Raw genomic sequence first — 19,872 nt, 5'->3', positions numbered from 1 at the left:
TTTCAGGCTTTTGTTTACATTAAAGAGAGGATCAAATGGTACAACATGCACTAATTTACGGCCCATGAACATAGGAGCTTTGGAGAACAAGTAAGAGACAGCTTGTCCTTTAGAGAAAAGGACATTAAAAAACCCTTTCCCAAGATAAAAACTTTGGAGAACCAACTTTTCATACAAAACTTCTTCTTGAAGCCATCTGTCGAGTTTAGCCTTAGAGGGGGGTCTACCAGAGCAGAACATTATAATGCTACAGAATGAGAACAAATTCACTTGCTTCCTTACCAGGTCCGCAGAGAGACCTTAGTACATACCTTGGATATAGACAAATGCACATAAGAGGTACTAGGGCGTAGTCTACTTGCTACCCAATTTGGATGAGCCCTTTTCTTCTCTTGAGTCTCATCATCTTCATCACAAGCCTGTTTCATCTCTTCGTTATCTTCTGCATTCCAGTCGGCCCAGCTTTGGGCCCCTTGCTCCCCCAGCTCCCAGTCGTCTTGCATCCATTCTGCTTCCATGTCTACCTACGACGTACATCGCCCACGCACCCCACTACTCCTACGCGAGTGAAAAGGCCGGCCACGTTCCCACTCCTACTTAGCATGCAATGATATCAACTCGTGACTCTCGCCTATCTCTTGTTCTACCACCTTCAACTTGGGCCTTTTTTAATTTTCATCCCCCTTTCCCATTGCCCCTCTTTTGTGGCACTAAGGCTAAGTTTGATTATTATTTTTCCCTTGCGGGAGGTGAAAATCTCCTCTCTTTCTCTGAAATCAATAAAAGGAGGACAGCGGAGGACGACAACGCTGCGTTTGTTTGCTCCTTCCAACACAAAGTTTGCAGTGGCGGATCCAGCGAAGAAGCGGAGAGGGAGTCAAATCTACCAGGTACACATCCCCTTCAACCGCACTCGTAGCGTACATTGCTCTCTGTGTGCGTGTGCGTGCCCGTGTTATTTTATCATGTTAGAGATGCCGAGTAATGCTCAGTTTTTTAATATTCTCTCTCATTTTGTATCTTTTCCTGCACTATATCCAGGAACTTTGGTTGAGTATTGATTTGGCAAATTGAGGCACTTCTACTGTTAGTTAAGCATTGTGCAATGTGGAATAAAATGAGTACTTGACCATGCAGATGAGTGTGATAAGTTTTTGTGTCTTCTCACATGTATTTTGAGTTTCCATACTGCTCGAGAAACACAAGGTTCAGTCTGGAACCATGCAGATGGGCCTTGAAGGCCATTGGCACCTTATATTGTTTCTGTAGTAATATGCTTGTACATGGCAAGGTGTTGCAGCCAAGCACATGTGATATAGGCTACTCTTGATAAGTATGGATCGAGAAAAACGAAAGGCTAAATCCTTCTAAAATTCTTGGGCTAAATCCTTGTAGTGGTGTGGATTGAGAATATACTTTATTTGAGGGAGGGGTCAGCCGTTCCGGCTCATTGTGTGTCTCTTGTCAATTCAGCAAATTTACTTCTTGTAGTTGAGCGAGTGTCCATCAAATCTTAGTGTATTTAAGTGTATTGATTAGCATTGTGTTCAACCAAGTTACAGTAGTGGAGGGCTACCTCTCGGGGATTCATACCCAATTCCTTCACCATAGAATCCATATTGTGTGCCATCATAGACTCGGCCTTATAAGCTTGTGAACTTGCGGGTTATCATAGAGCATCTTGAGCTCTTCTTCCTCCTTGGCATACAACTACCATTTGACATGCTCAATCTCTGCTTACAATACATTTGGGTCATCCTCTTGTATCTTTTCTTTACCTGAGAAGGCTGCCTCACATGTATTTGCTCCTCTATATAACGTGCATGCATATGCTTATTGCACAAAGCTTTAGAAGCATGAGTACCACTTGCTTGGCCATGTGAACTAGCCCCTTGACCACTTTGTGCATGGCTGTCCATAGTGTTCGACGGCTGTCCACACGGAGCCCAATGCCTAATCAACTATTTTCCCACTGAGAAGAAGGAAATATCCGTGCTCTAATACCACTGAAACTATACCGGCTAGGTGTGAACGTCTTGGGCACCATGTCGTGAACAATACACACGTCACACTTAATATGTAAAAGCCACATTGCACGTAACAATTGAATGATATATCATTGCACAAGATAATTTTCAAAAGAGACGAGCACTGCACAGTACATCACTGGTGGGGCCACGAACGGGCCAACACTCCCCTCAATACTGAAGTACATTATTGGAGTATTTAAATCTGTACAAACTACCAAGGGCTTGCCAGCCCAATAATCCAATGCAATGCAAGTATGGAGACAAGTTACCCAAATAGCAGTGTATTGGAATAGTTTGTGGATGACGAACTCGTCAAATGAGTCTAAATAGCTTGGCCACTAGTCTCATACACCTAGAGCGAAGTGAACGCAAGACTGTAGTTCCGAGACCACGCACAAACATGCGCTCTCGTACTAGAGCCTGGCTCACACCCTCATAGAGACTGTGGTTCAAGCTTCCCTGGTACGAGTATACAAACACCTACTGGTACACGGTGTCAATAGCTACTCAAACAGGTACACTTGGTGCCGATTCACAGCACGTATATCTGGTATAGAAGATGTAGGATGGTATTCAGTATGTACTTGCAGGTACAGTAGGGTTTTCAGCTTGTACTTTCAGTTATAATTATGGTTTCAATTTGTACTTGCACGTACAGTTACTTGCCGGTACAGTTAAGGTTTCAACATGTACTTGCAAGTATAGTTAGGATTTCAGCTTGTACTTGTAGGTACAGTTAGAGATTCAGCTTGTGCTTGCAAGTACAGTCAGGTACAACAAGTACATTAGGTATAGAAGGTGCCCACAGCAGGTACAATAGGTGCAGAAGGCAGCTACAGCAGGTACAGTAGGTGCCCACAGCAACAAGAACACAAGGCATAGAAGGTACAAAAGGCAGCTACAATATGTACACAGCAGGGACAGTAGGTGCAGTGGGTGCCCACAGACAGCAGGTACAGTAGGCGGACACACTCAAGCTAATCGATTTTCAGGTAGAGAGCCAGGGAGATATTCGCTAGCCCCCAAAATGTCTGATAAAAAATGTGTGTGTGTGTGTGTGAGAGAGAGAGAGAGAGAGAGAGAGAGAGAGAGAGAGAGAGAGAGAGAGTCATGGAGTAAAGTTGCTGTCGAGGAGGTGGAAGGGGTCCAATCCCATCTTGCCACGTGGCAGTGCCCTTAAGTATAGGGTGGGCACTGCCCAAGCCATTAAATGGCCTCATGTGGATGAGAAAGGAGGTGAGGGTATTTAAAGTGAGTGTGAACTCGTAAGGTCATAAAACCTTTGCAAATATAAATAAGATTAGAAATGATACTTACCACCTGTTCACATGCCACAAACTCAATCAGAAGACGGGGCATTCGCACGGTTGTTCCTACCCGTGAAATGGGCACGTCATAGCAGGCAGTCACACAAAAACAAGTCACGCAAAATCAATTTCAAGCAAGCAGAAATGCGTGCACGTGCATTATGCAATGGATATATATCCCATTCTTGGAACCTATAAATAGTAGGTCTTCCAGAGCACGGAACTGGCTGAATGGGAAGTCTAAACTGACAATGGATTCCACGTCCTGGCTACACTACGGGTGACATGAGGCCTAGCCTCCCGTAGGTGACGCGAGTCCTGGCCTCAATACCGGTGACACGAAGCTCCTTGGCCTCCCATACTTTAGCACAAAATAGGGGAAGACCACTTGCGCGGCCAAATGGTGACACAGTGTTTCCAGGTGCATTTTCAAGAGCCGAGGATGAAGGCTTGGCTGTGATGTGTAGCGAAAGTCTTTGTATTGGAAGATCCTGGCACACAAATGCTCACACCGTCTTCTGTATCTTGAGTTTCGTGAGTTTAGCAATCCACTTTAATACTTCAAACTTTAAAGAGTTGAGAGAGAGAGATATGAGAACTGTACACCAGATTGGGTCCCGAATTACCCACTGAAGGGCCCCCTATCCCGATAACGAGATAGTATTTGCTTTATTTCTTTAGAGAGAATGACTGTGGAGTGTAGATAAGCCAAACGCAAGATCTCAGAGGATCGGAGAGTGGCCGATCTGTACACTGCTGTAGAAACACCTCGATGACCTGATCTCGAGCCTATGCACTCTTCCCAAGGGCATGAGGAAGGGCTGCACACGTGAGGCTGAGAGAAGAAGAAGGTGGACTGTTCTACAGTATGTTAGAATGCTGAAAACACTTATGAATGCTGTGTTACCTTCACCAGATATGGCTGCTGCATGTATGGATGATGCACAGAAGGCTGGATACTGATGTAAACTGATGATTCAGGGCTGAGAATTGCTGTGGACAGAAACGCAGACCTGTAGGGATGCTGATGAACTGAAACGCAGAGGTTCTGAGGCTGTTGGACAGAAACGTAGAGGTACTCTGCTGCTGGACTGAAACGCATGAATGTACTGCTGCTGGACAGAAAACACAGGTTGGCTGCAGGCTGATTGCTGGCGTTGAACTGAGGCTTGACAGTATGCTGAATTAGAGACTGTAGTGGACTGAATCAAGGCTGATTTGAGGCTGATAGCAGGCGCCTAGGGTTGACTGAAGCAAGGGGTTCTCAAGGGGCTGGAGAAGCAAGCTTATGAGCTCCAAGGGCTGGATTAGTCTAGGGCTGAAGGCAAGGATGCTCCTAGGGCTGAGGAGGAGAGCTCTTAGCACAATGAAGACTGAATGAGAAAATAGGCCCTATGCAAGCCTATTTATACTAACTGGAGGTTGGTCATTTAATAAAGTTTATATTTATAAATGCCCAATAATGCAAATAATGCTAAATAAATACTATTAAATATGGAAAAAATACCAGATAAATCCTAGTAAATTCCCTAAGACTTCTGGGTGCACAGGCATATAAATGCATATTATGCAGGATGTATAGTGCTTTCTGATGCAAACCCTAAGGCTTCTACTGACTCTACATGCATGAATGATTCTCTCCAAGTGGGTTAAGGGACTTGACTGACTGACTGACCCACTAAGGCTGAGGAATGACCTACGTAGCTCGTGCCTGACTTATCCTGGACTGAGGATGTACAATGGGGTCACGGCGTACGACAATTATCATCCTATTGGGTTCTAAAACAGTACAACTGCTGCACTTTTGATGATGAGCCATCTTGTCACCATGCACTGAGTGCAGAGTGCATGTGACATTCCCTCCTGATTAGCTTGGCAGCAGGTTCATGGCTTCCAAGTAGTCCGCCAATAACTGGGGGTACTCCTGGAAGAACTCCTCGTCGAGCCATACGGCTTCGTGGGTGCCTCGATCTCGGAATTTCGTATAGAACTGACGAATCCGTCGACCGGAACCATGCTTCCATCGATGAAGAAGGATCTGCTCAGGCTCAATCACTTCTGTCTCGTCTACCACGTCTGGCTGCTGTTCATCTGAAACATCAAACACTTCTGGACCAACATATGGTTTTAGCCAAGAAACATGGAAAACATCATGCATTGTCCAACTGGCAGGCAACTTTAATTTCATGGAGACATCACTTAACTTCTTAACTATTGGAAAAGGGCCAAAACTACGGAATGAAAGCTTGGGACAACGTTTGCCCACTTGTTTCAATCTTTGTTTCATGATGCACCGAGAGACCCAATCCCCTTCCTTGAAGTGGATATCTCGTCTAAACTTACATGCTTGTCTGTGAACTGAATGATGGCCAGGCTCAAAATTGAGGGCCAAACTGGGTTGAGTACCAAACTCTGCGGAATCGACATACTGATCTTCTAAGTCTTTTCCAGAAATGTTGAGAATGGTAGACTCCTGATGACTGGTCGGGATGCTGGTCTTTCTACTAAGAACATCTGCTGACCAGGGATGTACTTAATCATTCCTCCAGCTTGTTGGAAGAGCTGACCCTGTCTAGTGTGCTGAGCACTCCACTGGGCACTTGGCATCGTCGGGAGCCACTTAAGTGCTTGGTGGTCTGTGGTGACTGTGAAAATGTGTCCATAAGGAACATGTTTCAAATGTTTGAGAACTGACTGCTGTTCTAGCTTGCCCTTGAAAATCTTGGAAAGACAAGAGGGAAACTTGCTAGGAGGTTCTGCTAACTGTGGGATACTGGGTAGGAGATCATCCTTAAAAATGTCTGAATGAGAAAGGAGATCTGCTAACTGAGGGACTTTAGAAGATGAGACAGTGGTTATCGATGAGATAGAAGCTATCTGAGCATAAATCAATGCTCCTTCTACTGCTCCCTTGCGCATAGCTCGTAGGGCCTGGAGATGACAAATCATAGGAACGCCAAGAATGCTCCTATCCCCCCGAATCATGACAGGCTCAGGAAAACCTTTAGAGATGATAAAGGTGTCCTGCCCCCAATTGGGTATAGATTCATACTGACGAAACCACTGGATTCCTAAGATCATGTCACACCCCAAAAGAGGAGAGAATGAAATCTCGCTGGAATGAGGCCTTTTGAACTTGAAAAGAAAACTGTTGTGCCTTCTGAGAGATGTGGGTGCGGAGACCAGGTGTAAACCCGTCTACCTCCAAATGATAGGGCACTAAGGTACAGCTCATGTTGGTAGCCAACTGGGGAGAGATGGCGTAGAAGGTAAGATCTGAACCACATTGGTGGTGGCAGGCAGGTCTGGAGGAGCGGGGGATACTGCGGCAACTGTGGCAGAAGGCTCTTTGGAGGCTTGCTCCGCTTGTCTTTTTGGACAATCCTCCTTACCATGCCCAATGGTATGACAGAAAAAACATCTATTTTCTGACTGATACTGTCTTTGCTCCTCGGGAGGAAGATAGCCTCCAGTGATGCCTGCTTGAGCCTTTTCCTCAGGGGTCTTCTTAGGCTTGGATTCCTTACCCCCTGAACTAGAGCTAGGACTGTTGTCTCTCTTAGTGTCTTTAGAAGACGAATTACCCTTCCCCTGTTGGGGTTTGGTATTGGACTGAGATGACTGCTTGGGCTTGCCTCCGTTCATCTTCATTTCTTCATTCTGAGTGAGAGTCAGAGCCCGGTCATATGTACTTGGTTCAAAGTTACGAACTGTGAACCGAATGGTAGAGTCCAATCCACGAATGAATTGCTCCATCTTAGCCTGCTCAGATAACCCTAACTGATGTGCTAAAGTAATAACCTTACCGGAAAACTGAAGCACTGCGGATCCGTTCTGTCTGAGTCCATAGAACTCGTCTTTCAGACCAGTCATGTACTGGGGCGGGAGAAATCTGGTCTTCAGGTCATGGACAAAGATGTCCCAGTCAAAGGCTGTGACACCTGTGGCCTGGTCTGTATGAATAATAGACCAATGCTGCCACCAAGTAACTGCCTCACCAGTGAGATGGGGAGCCGCTAAGTGGACTTTGTCTTGTGGGTCTGTGATCCTAGCTAATGGAAAATGAGCATTAAACTGATGAACAAATTGATTAACTGATGAATGATCACACTTACCATCATACTTACTGAAATTTGGTTGACTGCGAATGATGGTGGTTGATGCTGCTGCGGGCTGCTGGCTGGTGACACCTATGACTGGGGAGACTGAGGAGAGCTGCTGATACCTCAAGTGTATGGCCTCCTTTTCCCGTTGGTGTTCGAGTAACATACGTTCTCGATCAAGCTCACGTTCGTGTTCCCGAGCGGCGAGTTCAGCCTGACGCCGGTCTTCGTCGATCCTGCGTTGGGCTTCCTCATAGTCCCGTCTTTCTTCTTTTTCTCTTCTCCTTCGGGGCTCGTCCTCTCTCCTTTGTTGTTCCATCTGAAAGAAGAGGGAGATGTAGTCGGGTGCTCCTGGAGGTGTAGAAGGACGTGCTACTGCTGCCTCCAAGAGTTGGAGACGCTCCATGAGTAGCTGGTTCTGAGCTCTAAGAAGAGCTATGGTGTCTGCTGTAGGCGGAAGAACAAGGTCTCCTTCGGGGGAGACGTCTTCCGGCTGATGAGTACTCTCTCCTGTAGACATGATGCTGAAGTCGGTGGTCGTGCCGGAATGCAATCTAACCATCCAAGGATGCCCCCACGCTAGGATACAGTGTGTGTGGACAATCTGAATCTGATACCAATGTGATATGCATCGGAAGTCTTTGTATTGGAAGATCCTGTCACACAAATGCTCACACCGTCTTCTGTATCCTGAGTTTCGTGAGTTTAGCAATCCACTTTAATACTTCAAACTTTAAAGAGTTGAGAGAGAGAGATATGAGAACTGTACACCAGATTGGGTCCCGAATTACCCACTGAAGGGCCCCCTATCCCGATAACGAGATAGTATTTGCTTTATTTCTTTAGAGAGAATGACTGTGGAGTGTAGATAAGCCAAACGCAAGATCTCAGAGGATCGGAGAGTGGCCGATCTGTACAATGCTGCAGAAACACCTCGATGACCTGATCTCGAGCCTATGCACTCTTCCCAAGGGCATGAGGAAGGGCTGCACACGTGAGGCTGAGAGAAGAAGAAGGTGGACTGTTCTACAGTATGTTAGAATGCTGAAAACACTTATGAATGCTGTGTTACCTTCACCAGATATGGCTGCTGCATGTATGGATGATGCACAGAAGGCTGGATACTGATGTAAACTGATGATTCAGGGCTGAGAATTGCTGTGGACAGAAACGCAGACCTGTAGGGATGCTGATGAACTGAAACGCAGAGGTTCTGAGGCTGCTGGACAGAAACGTAGAGGTACTCTGCTGCTGGACTGAAACGCATGAATGTACTGCTGCTGGACAGAAAACACAGGTTGGCTGCAGGCTGATTGCTGGCGTTGAACTGAGGCTTGACAGTATGCTGAATTAGAGACTGTAGTGGACTGAATCAAGGCTGATTTGAGGCTGATAGCAGGCCCCTAGGGTTGACTGAAGCAAGGGGTTCTCAAGGGGCTGGAGAAGCAAGCTTATGAGCTCCAAGGGCTGGATTAGTCTAGGGCTGAAGGCGAGGATGCTCCTAGGGCTGAGGAGGAGAGCTCTTAGCACAATGAAGACTGAATGAGAAAATAGGCCCTATGCAAGCCTATTTATACTAACTGGAGGTTGGTCATTTAATAAAGTTTATATTTATAAATGCCCAATAATGCAAATAATGCTAAATAAATACTATTAAATATGGAAAAAATACCAGATAAATCCTAGTAAATTCCCTAAGACTTCTGGGATGTTCTAAATGATGCACAGGCATATGAATGCATATTATGCAGGATGCAGAGTGCGATCTGATGCAAACCCTAAGGCTTCTACTGACTCTACATGCATGAATGATTCTCTCCAAGTGGGTTAAGGGACTTGACTGACTGACTGACCCACTAAGGCTGAGGAATGACCTACGTAGATCGTGCCTGACTTATCCTGGATTGAGGATGTACAATGGGGTCACGGGCGTACGACAATTATCATCCTATTGGGTTCTAAAATTGTACAACTGCTAGACTTCTGATGATGAGCCATCTTGTCACCATGCACTGAGTGCAGAGTGCATGTGACATTGGCTTTTTGACGTACTACGTAGTCACCCCGGCACTTATGTATGCAATTGTTCCCTTTTGGGCACCAGATTTATCCCCGACATATGGGCAGCGCATAGAGTGTCCTCAAATCATGATGCCATGACGGATGATATGCAACAAGCCATCATCCAGGCAAAGTTTGTTGCGGCTCCTATGTTGATGGGGACCCTGTTCCACAATCACTTATATACACAGGGTGAGAGATGGATCCACTGCCACTCCCCCGACTTGCACAACAGTCATCACAACAGCACGAAGGAGAGCATTCATCTTGGTATGGCACAATACTCACTTGGTTTCAAGCACATGGATTACAAATGGACCGGCTCCCTCCATTTTAGTATGGTCCAGATTCCCCATAAATCAGGCTTACATATGAGGACAAGAACCGTGGATCCGGTACGATCTGCTAGGGCTATACACACGTAACACATGGATCACACCAATCGGCCCATTGCCTACCAAGATGCAGTACTACAAAGATCATTTCTTGAGATTCACAACAGATGGTTTCATACAGAGACCAAGTTATCTTGATGCCTTCATGTCCCATGCTACGAGGATAGCCATTGGCTAGCTTAGGGTATCATCCCATGACTGAGAATAGAGACTCGCAAAGCTAACGTCACCATTTGGTCCTCTTTAGTTGTAGACCACCGTCTGGTGGACACCGGACATCAGAGTGGAGAGATGAGAACGGGGGATTTCCAAGAATCACAGGGTGATAAACACCTAAAGGACTGCTAGAGGATTACTCAAAGGTTTCCTGTGTGAGATTTAGACACCGGATGTGTGTGTTGCAGGACCAATTTATAAGGCTATCTGTTCACACTTATTTAAGTGGGTGGACATTTTATGGGCTTTGTAATTGAGAGCTAACATGTGAGGATATTCAAATCACTTCTATGGCCAGTAAAGATGATTGATTCATCCTCATATGATAAACAATCACTTGTTTTAATCCCTTGATAGTTAACCATTGAAAAATAATTCCTAGGAACTAAGATCGGCTCTGATACCAATTGTAAGGTTCTCCCCTTCCAAAATAGGGGAAACACTTAAGATAGTCCACTAAGTCTTATCTTGGAGAAAATTTCCTACTCATCGACACCTTCACCATGCAGAGATTCAAGGATATGATTCATAGATAAGACCTAGTTCTATTCCACAGGGGCAGCATGGTCTTCTAAAAATCAAATCACCCATAGGGTAATTGATCATAATTTGGACAACTACTAGTCTTGATTCCTAGAGACAACGCTTTTTTCCTCATCCATGCAAGGCACAGCCGTTGGCCTAGTCTTCTAGAATAGAATTGCTGAGAACCTATTTATCTAGCGTAGGGCTTTCACTTAATATGTTGGAAAGCTACCCGACTAATCGGGTCCACCCGTCCTGTAATATGCGGAAGCTTTGGAGAAGGATCGGTACTTCAAAACTCAGAAATCAGCACTCTTTTCGCGACGGAATTAACGCACAAACTGAAAGACGATGTGCAGAAAATAGAGAGAGAAGGGGGAGATGGAGAGGACACAGTATTGGGTCCCAATTACCCTCTGTAGGGCCCCCACCACGGATGGTGTATTTGCTTTATTAGAATGATGTAAATCTGAAAACAAATACAGAAACTTGACCTTTTCTTGGCTGGAAATCCTGCCCTTGACCTTCAGTCCTTCACCCCTTTGCGTTAGCAACTTCTTGGCTGTCCTGGCCCTTGTTTGCTTGGAGCACTTGGTGAATTATGAGATGGATTCATGGATTCTAGGCTGGAGTATTTATACTCCCTCTTGCATCCAGTCGGCCAGCTTCAGAAAGCTCCACGACTGGGTGTTTTCCAATAAACTGAATTCACACTATAATAAATGCTGGCCAATCTGCGCAGCCTTCTGGGACAGCATCAGGCGGCTGGGCACCCCTGCACATGGGTGTGGGACTGCCCCTACACCTGGCCTGACCTGCTGGGTACCCAGTCGGCTGCCTGTCCAGCAGCCCTAGGACTGGCCTACAGCCCTTCCAGCCCATGCCTTGGCTGGTGGGCACAGCTTGGGCCCTCCTGGCCCCTTGGGGGTGGTTCTACACCTCCCCCATGCCCACACTAAGAGTGCAAGTGCAAATCTTCGCACTGGGGTAGCCCTATGGGCTGGCCCCATCTCCAGTTGCAAACCAGATACACAGAACATTTGACATCATTCCAGAGGGAGACTCACAGCGCGGACTGGCACTGCTTCATGTGCAGGACAGTGCACACCTGACCTTGGACGATTGAGATGGATCCCTGGCTGACTCATCCCGGACTGGGCTCACATGGGACCAGTTCACCATCCCAGGTCCTGCACCTTCTGTACAGAAATGTCTACGTGGCATCCAAGTGCGGGATGCACGTGACATCCCCTTCTGCTTAACTTGACAGAAGCTGCATAGCCTCCAAATAATCCGTCAATAATGCCGGATAGTCGTCGAAAAATTCTTTGTCGAGCCATACCGCTTCATGAGTTCCTCGGTCTTGAAACTTCGTAAGGAACTGTCGTAGTCTTCGGCCTGAGCCATGCTTGAAACGGTGCAGAAGGATCTGTTCTGGAACCATTACTTCTGCTTCATCAATAATGTCTGGTTCCGCTTCGTCTTTGACCTCTGAAGGGGGTGGACCTGCATATGGCTTTAACCAACTGACATGAAATACATCGTGCATAGTCCAACTCGGAGGTAGCTTTAACTGCATAGACACCTCATTAATCTTTTTCCGGATGGGAAATGGTCCGAAGCTCCTGAAAGACAACTTTGGGCATTGCTTGCCCACCTGCTTCAATCTTTGCTTCATAATCCGAAGATACATCCAATCCCCTTCCGAAAACTTCATGTCCCTTCGGTCTTTATTGGCCTGTCGGGTGTAGGCCTCTTGCGCTTTAGCCAATCTGTCTTTAACGGACTCTAGGATCTCCTGGTAAGACTCCGTCACTCTGTTCGCCTCCGGTACTGAAGACGAAGTCCTGGTTAACAACGACTGGAAAGGCCTTCCAAACGCTGCCTCATATGGAGTCCTGCCAATAGCTGAAGAAAAAGAGTCATTCAAAACAGCTTGAACTAAAGGCAAAAACGATTCCCACTTACCTTGCTGATCGTGGACATAACACTTCAGCACATCAAAGGCCAACTGGTTGTAAATCTCTGTCTGGCCATCTGTCTGTGGGTGGAATGCACTGGAAAAATTCAACTTAGTACCAAAATTATCAAACAATGCCCTCCAAAAATGACTGGTAAACTTGGCATCTCGGTCTGACACTATGGTCCTAGGAATCCCGCCAATCGGGTACCAATGCCGAATGAATAGCTGGGCAACATCCTCGGCGGTCACATTGGCCCTGCAAGGAATAAGCATAACAAATTTGCTGAACCTGTCAACAATAGTTAAACACTGTGTATTACGCTTACTCGGACTGGGAGGCAGATTTGTGACAAAGTCCATCGAAATATCCTGGAAAGGACCCTCAGGAATCGGCAAAGGCTGTAACAACCCTATCTTCTTTCCACGAGGAGCTTTCACCTTTTGACAAATGTCACAGCGTTGTACATATGTAAACACATCACGCCTCATCTTTGGCCAATAGTATTGCCGTTCTAATTTCTCCAGAGTCGAATTCATGCCCCTATGACCACCTGTAATGGCATCATGGGCATCATGGAGAAGAGCTGCCCGGAATGATTTCATGACACATAGTCGGCCTTTGTAGAAAAGCCAACCATCGCGTATCAGAAAATGGCATGGTCCTGTGGCATCCAGTGCCTGTTCCCACTGTGTACCGAATTCCTCGGAATCCGCGTACGTGTGCTTCATGTCTTCTAGTCCTGTACCAACAAGGTCAAGTCTAGTGGTCTGAATCGCAGATACTTGTCCCTTCCTGCTTAAAGCATCGGCCACCACTGGATTGGCCTTTCCTGGAAGGTACTCAATCATGCCACCGAACTGCTGGAATATCTGACTCCAGCGGTGTTGTCGATCACTCCACTGTGCACTTGGCATCGTTTGAATCCAGCGCAATGCCTGATGGTCAGTGCGGACCTCGAAGTCACGGCCATACAGGAAATGTTTCCAATGTTTCAAGGCCCGAATAACTACTAGGAGTTCACGATCGTAGACTAAGTAGTTCTTTTCGGCGGGCAGTAACTTACGAGACATGTAAGCTACTGGATGACCATTCTGTTGCAATACACCTCCAATTGCGATGTTACTCGCATCGGTGATCACTTGAAATGGTTCGTCCCACGAGGCAAGGGCTAAACAAGGCGCTTCTGACAAAGCCACCTTGAGGTTCTGGAATGCCTCCAACGCTCGTGGAGTCATTCGAATCTTTTGCCTTCTTGTTTTCACTCCCTTTAGCAGATCGGTGAGATCTGCCGAGAGATCAGAAAACTTGTCAATGTGGGTGGAATATGCCTGGCATATACCCACAAATGATCTAATGTCATAAGCGGTCTGAGGTACTTCCCAGTTAACAATCTCGGCCACTTTAGCCGGATCAAGTCGAATGCCTTCAGCACTGATTATATATCCCAAGTAATGTACCTGGAACAGATAAAATTTTGACTTCTTTTCATTGACGTTGCTTTCCAGCAACTTAAGGACTTTCTCCACATCAATGTCATGCTGCTCAACTGTAGCTGAAAATATGAGTATGTCGTCCAGAAATATGAACACACACACTCCAATCAACTCCCGGAAAATACGCATCATCATGCGGTTAAATGTAGCTGGGGCGTTCGTCAATCCAAATGGCATAACCACAAATTCATAGTGGGCCCGTTCTGTACGGAAAGCTGTCTTGGGGATGTCTCCCTCAACAATCCGAACCTGGTGGTACCCGCTCTTTAAATCTAGTTTGGAGAACACCTTAGCTCCATTCATACAAAAACTGCCCTTTCTTGTCCGAATCAGATAAGCCTAATTGCAGACACAAGGTCGAAATTTTATTGGCAAACTGAAGGACTGGTTGCGCGTTCTGACGCGCTCCCCTGAACTCGTCTTCGAGTCGCTCAAGGTAGTGGGGCGGTAGAAACTGCTGCTTAAGGTCGCGGACGAACTCGTCCCACACATAAGCTGCCATACCTGCTCTGGTGTGGGCATGAGCCCACTGAGTCCACCAAGGAATGGCCTCACCTTCCAAGTACCAATTAGCTAAGATCACTTTGTCAATATCTGTTTTCCTAACTGCGGCAAAGTAAGCTTCAAATTGATGTAACCATGAATAAAGAGTAGTGGGATCGAGTTTACCATTATACTTACTGAAATTCATTTTCTCGGGAAAATGATTCGAGGGCGCCGCCGGTGTCAATCTGGCGTCCAAAGCTCTGAGGTAACGCTCGTGTTCCACTCGTCGCATGGCGTCGTCTTCTCGTTGTCGAATCTCCAATGCACGCATCTGCATCTCAAGCAAGGAGCTTGGCTGCGGCTGTGACCCCGCGAGAGGGTCCCTGTGACGAGGATCTGGTATCTGGGATACGGAGGGAGAGGGAGGAGGAGATGAAAAACGCGACGCTGGAGAGCGAGAACGCTCCTCCAGAGCCAAAATCCGCGCCTTCTGCTCATCCAACTTGGTTGTCTGGTCTGCGATGGCTCGCATCATCTGCTGGAACATGTCTGTTACACTCAAGCCGGGTGCCCTAGCCGGGCTGCCTGGTGCACTCTGGTCCCATGGTTCTGGTTCTCTCTCGTCGCTGTAACTCGCCATAGCGGGAAAATGCAATTCCTTTCCGGAACGCAATCTGACCATCCACTATCTGTGTGGGAGACTTCCGGAGGCTTCTGGAGGCTAAAAACCAACCGTCCTTCGAGGGACAGGAGTCACTCCGAAAGGGGTAGTCCACCGGTGTCTAAAAACCAACCACACGAGCGAAAAAAAAAAATTCTGGTTTTCTTTGCTGAATCTTTGTCCTTGAAGTGAGCTCTGATACCACTGTAATATGCGGAAGCTTTGGAGAAGGATCGGTACTTCAAAACTCAGAAATCAGCACTCTTTTCGCGACGGAATTAACGCACAAACTGAAAGACGATGTGCAGAAAATAGAGAGAGAAGGGGGAGATGGAGAGGACACAGTATTGGGTCCCAATTACCCTATGTAGGGCCCCCACCACGGATGGTGTATTTGCTTTATTAGAATGATGTAAATCTGAAAACAAATACAGAAACTTGACCTTTTCTTGGCTGGAAATCCTGCCCTTGACCTTCAGTCCTTCACCCCTTTGCGTTAGCAACTTCTTGGCTGTCCTGGCCCTTGTTTGCTTGGAGCACTTGGTGAATTATGAGATGGATTCATGGATTCTAGGCTGGAGTATTTATACTCCCTCTTGCATCCAGTCGGCCAGCTTCAGAAAGCTCCACGACTGGGTATTTTCCAATAAACTGAATTCACACTATAATAAATGCTGGCCAATCTGCGCAGCCTTCTGGGACAGCATCAGGCGGCTGGGCACCCCTGCACATGGGTGTGGGACTGCCCCTACACCTGGCCTGACCTGCTGGGTAGGGTTTCAAACCCAGTCGGCTGCCTGTCCAGGCTGCCTGTCCAGCAGCCCTAGGGCTGGCCGACAGCCCTTCCAGCCCATGCCTTGGCTGGTGGGCACAGCCTGGGCCCTCCTGGCCCCTTGGGGGTGGTTCTACACCTCCCCCATGCCCACACTAAGAGTGCAAGTGCAAATCTTCGCACTGGGGTAGCCCTATGGGCTGGCCCCATCTCTACATGCAAACCTACATGCCTACAGAGGCCTGGCATCCAGTTGCAAACCAGATACACAGAACATCTGACATCATTCCAGAGGGAGACTCACAGCGCGGACTGGCACTGCTTCATGTGCAGGACAGTGCACACCTGCTGACCTTGGACGATTGAGATGGATCCCTGGCTGACTCGTCCCGGACTGGGCTCACATGGGACCAGTTCACCATCCGAGGTCCTGCACCTTCTGTACAGAAATGTCTACGTGGCATCCAAGTGCAGGATGCACGTGACACGTCCGTAGGATGGTGCCATCGGGGCATTCCATCCTCCCACTTTCCACCCTACTCACGCGTCAATTTGTTTTCTAATTAATCCTACCACACTGTTTGACATAAATAAACATGTTCCTTAATTTAGGCCCTTTTCACAAGGTTTGTTAAAGCAGCCTTTTTTTCACAGTACAATAATGCCAAAGATAAGATTTACAAAAAAAGTTTATACATGAATCAATTCCATCAAGCCAAACCGGGTCTCTTATTCTTTTTCTTTATACTGCCGATGATCTAGAATTCGGCCTTCCAGCCTCTACATGCTGGGGAAAACCCTACGGGACCATACACCTCATCGTCGGCCGTTGGCTTTTATATATATTCATGGCGGCTGTCCTTGCTCTCCATGTTTGGGGAATTGTGAGCATTTAAAAAAAAGGGTGCCTTTGATATTTATGGTGGCTGTCCTTGCTCTCCACGTTTGGGGAATTATGGGCATTAAAAAAAAGGATGCCTTTGATATTTATGGCCCAACTTGTGCAAGGTGAAGGTACCTGTGAAGAGATGGACATGTGGAGCATGTTACGCTTGGGCATGCATATGGATCATAGGGGTCATGCCCTTCTGCAGTCCAATGGCATGGCAAGATGTTTTGTGGCTATGTATTTTGTATATATTCTTTTTGCAGGTACTCATACCTACTTATGAATTTATGGATATTTGGGACATAGTTGACTCTTGTGCCTGTGTCTGGCTGTTACTAGCTGGCCAAAATTTTGTTTCTCGATACGGTTGGCTCTTGTGCCCGTATCTAACTTCGAATCGCGGATCTAGACTTATGGTATCTTCTTGAACATGGTTAGCTTCAATGCCCGGATTATGAATATATTGGATTTTGGACTTGAGCCCAACTCTTCCTCTACAGTAAGGGAAGGATATCCAACTACGAGAGTAACTGGTAGAGTCGCCCACTTCATGGAAATTGGGAAACGATTATGGATCTATGGAGACTCGCCTAGTCTCACCCATTTATTTCGGGTCGGCCTTATTGATGTAAGAGCAATTTTACTCAATTGCAGTCAACTGTTTATAAGAAGGGGGAATGTCACCATTTGGTCATCTCTTCAGTTGGAGAACAACGTTTGCAGACATCAGAGGGGAGAGATGAGAACGGGGGATTTCCAAGAATCACAAGGTGATGAACACCTATAAAAAGCCAGGATTTGATAAAGTACTGCCAAAGGAGTACTCAGAAAGTTTCTGCGTGAGATTCAGACACCGGATGTGTGTTGCAGGACTTTTTCTCTTATGAATAATTTATAAGGCTATCTGTTCACACTTATTTAAGTGGGTGGACATTTTATGGGCTTTGTAATTGAGAGCATACACATTGGGTGGACCAGAATTTTAATCCTTATGGACACACAAAAAAAGGCACCCATATCTCATGGACTATTTATGCTTTTATATATATTCATGGTGGCTGTCCTTGCAGGCTTGCTCTCCACATTTGGGGAATCGTGAGCATAAAAAAAGGGGTGCTTTTGATATTTATGCCTCAATCCTATGCTATACATAGAGGAGTAGGCCTCTTATGGACTGGTTTCATGCACAAGTGATGGGATCTCTCTCTCTCTCATATGCTCATTAATCTGCAGAAAACAGGCCGGTTCTCTCTCTCTCTCTCTCTCTCTCTCTCTCTCTCTCTCTCAGCAGGTCAATGCTACTGTTCTGGTTTGCTTTAGCTGGTCGCCCTCAGGCTGGCCGACAGCTATTGTAGAGTCTCCTCCTTCTGGTTGCACCACAGCTGGCCGTACTGCTGCTGTGCAGTTCTGTCCCTATTGGCCAACAGCAGTGTGATTGTCTTTTTCTTCCGCACCTAGTTGGTGCAGAGGACAGGTTGTACAGCAGCACAACAGTTGTAGATTCTTTACTCTTGCTCGTCTAGCTGCTGCAGAAGCTGGCCGTACAACAGCACCCTTGCAAAGGACTGGCCATACAGCAGCTATTTCTCTCTCTCTATTGCTTGCTCGACTGGTTGCTGCAGAGGTGTATGCTGTACAGCTGGCTGTATATGGAGTTCCTTGGCTCTACAAGCTTGTGATGGTCATGGAAATCTGGTGTTGAAAAACATCCTCATCCTCATCTCTCATCTGATTTAAAAATGTGTTTTGGAGTGCCAGATCGGTTACAGCTGAGCAAATACCCAAAGAGGACAGGACATGTGGACTCTGTTAGACGGAAGTTAAGTCAAAGGAGCACTATGTTTGCCAATGCCAAGTCTGTTAGAAGTCATCTCCTGTCTTAATCAGACACCAGGGCCTCTGTTTTGTGGGTGTGCCCGCCCTGTATAGGTGTTTTATCATTTTTCCTCACTCCCCGTATTTTTTTCCCATTTTTCCCCATTTTTCCTTGGTGTGGGTGGATGCCACAAGCTGGCAGGAGCCTCTGATGCTGGCCGACTGCACTCTTGTGTTCCTGAAGACTGGCCGACTTGATTAGAGGAGGTCGTGGTGTTTTTCAGCTGGCCGACTGGCTTTGCCCGGTCGTGGAGGGCTGGTGGCACTTCATGCGCTGGCCGACTGCATCCATGGGGCCATATAAATAGGCCCCATGATCCCCACTTTGTATTCATTCAGTTTTTCTCGGGATCTTGTGTATAGAGAAGAGTTTACACACCTATCTCTCTGTCTTTTGATGCCATGGTCCGAAGAGAGACCTTAGTACATACCTTGGATATAGACAAATGCAGAGAAGAGGTACTAGGGCGTAGTCTGCTTGCTACCCAATTTGGATGAGCCCTTTTCTTCTCTTGAGTCTCATCATCTTCATCACGAGCCTGTTTCATCTCTTCGTTATCTTCTGCATCCCAGTCGGCCCAGCTTTGGGCCCCTTGCTCCCCCAGCTCCAAGTCGTCTTGCATCCATTCTGCCTCCACGTCTACCTACGACGTGCTTGCATACATGACGTACATCGCCCACGCACCCCACTACTCCTACGCGATTGAAAAGGCCGGCCACGTTCCCACTCCTACTTAGCATGCAATGATATCAACTCGTGACTCTCGCCTATCTCTTGTTCTACCACCTTCAACTTGGGCCTTTTTTAATTTTCATCCCCCTTTCCCATTGCCCCTCTTTTGTTGCACTAAGGCTAAGTTTGATTATTATTTTTTCCTTCGCGGGAGGTGAAAATCTCCTCTCTTTCTCTGAAATCAATAAAAGGAGGACAGCAGGAGGAGGAGGACAACGCCGCGTTTTTTTGCTCCTTCCAGCACAAAGTTTGCAGTGGCGGATCCAGCGAAGAAGCGGAGAGGGAGTCAAATCTACCAGGTACACATCCCCTTCAACCGCACTCGTAGCGTACATTGCTCTCTGTGTGAGTGTGCGTGCCCG

The 19,872-nt window shown here is 46.8% G+C and overlaps 1 protein-coding gene across 5 annotated transcripts in view; it reads left to right on the top strand.

Moving 5' to 3' along the window:
• The first annotated feature begins 630 nt into the window (after positions 1 to 630).
• LOC147615174 (uncharacterized) overlaps positions 631 to 19,872 on the top strand; it is a 46,886-nt gene continuing 27,644 nt past the window's right edge. For 2 of the 5 annotated variants that reach the window (XM_086779195.1, XM_086779193.1), the window contains exon 1: positions 18,959 to 19,809. The gene's annotated coding sequence lies outside the window, so the exon portion shown is untranslated. Of the gene's footprint in view, positions 891 to 18,952; positions 19,810 to 19,872 lie in introns of those variants that run through there. The other 3 variants (XM_086779198.1, XM_086779197.1, XM_086779194.1) reach the window with 3 other exon arrangements.

Source organism: Cibotium barometz, chromosome 40 (genome assembly GCF_041138505.1).
Source record: "Cibotium barometz isolate CiBa-2024 chromosome 40, ASM4113850v1, whole genome shotgun sequence".
Lineage (NCBI taxonomy): Eukaryota > Viridiplantae > Streptophyta > Polypodiopsida > Cyatheales > Cibotiaceae > Cibotium > Cibotium barometz.
The sequence above is the reverse complement of the archived record's forward strand: the minus strand, read 5'-3'. Positions and strand labels throughout refer to the sequence as shown.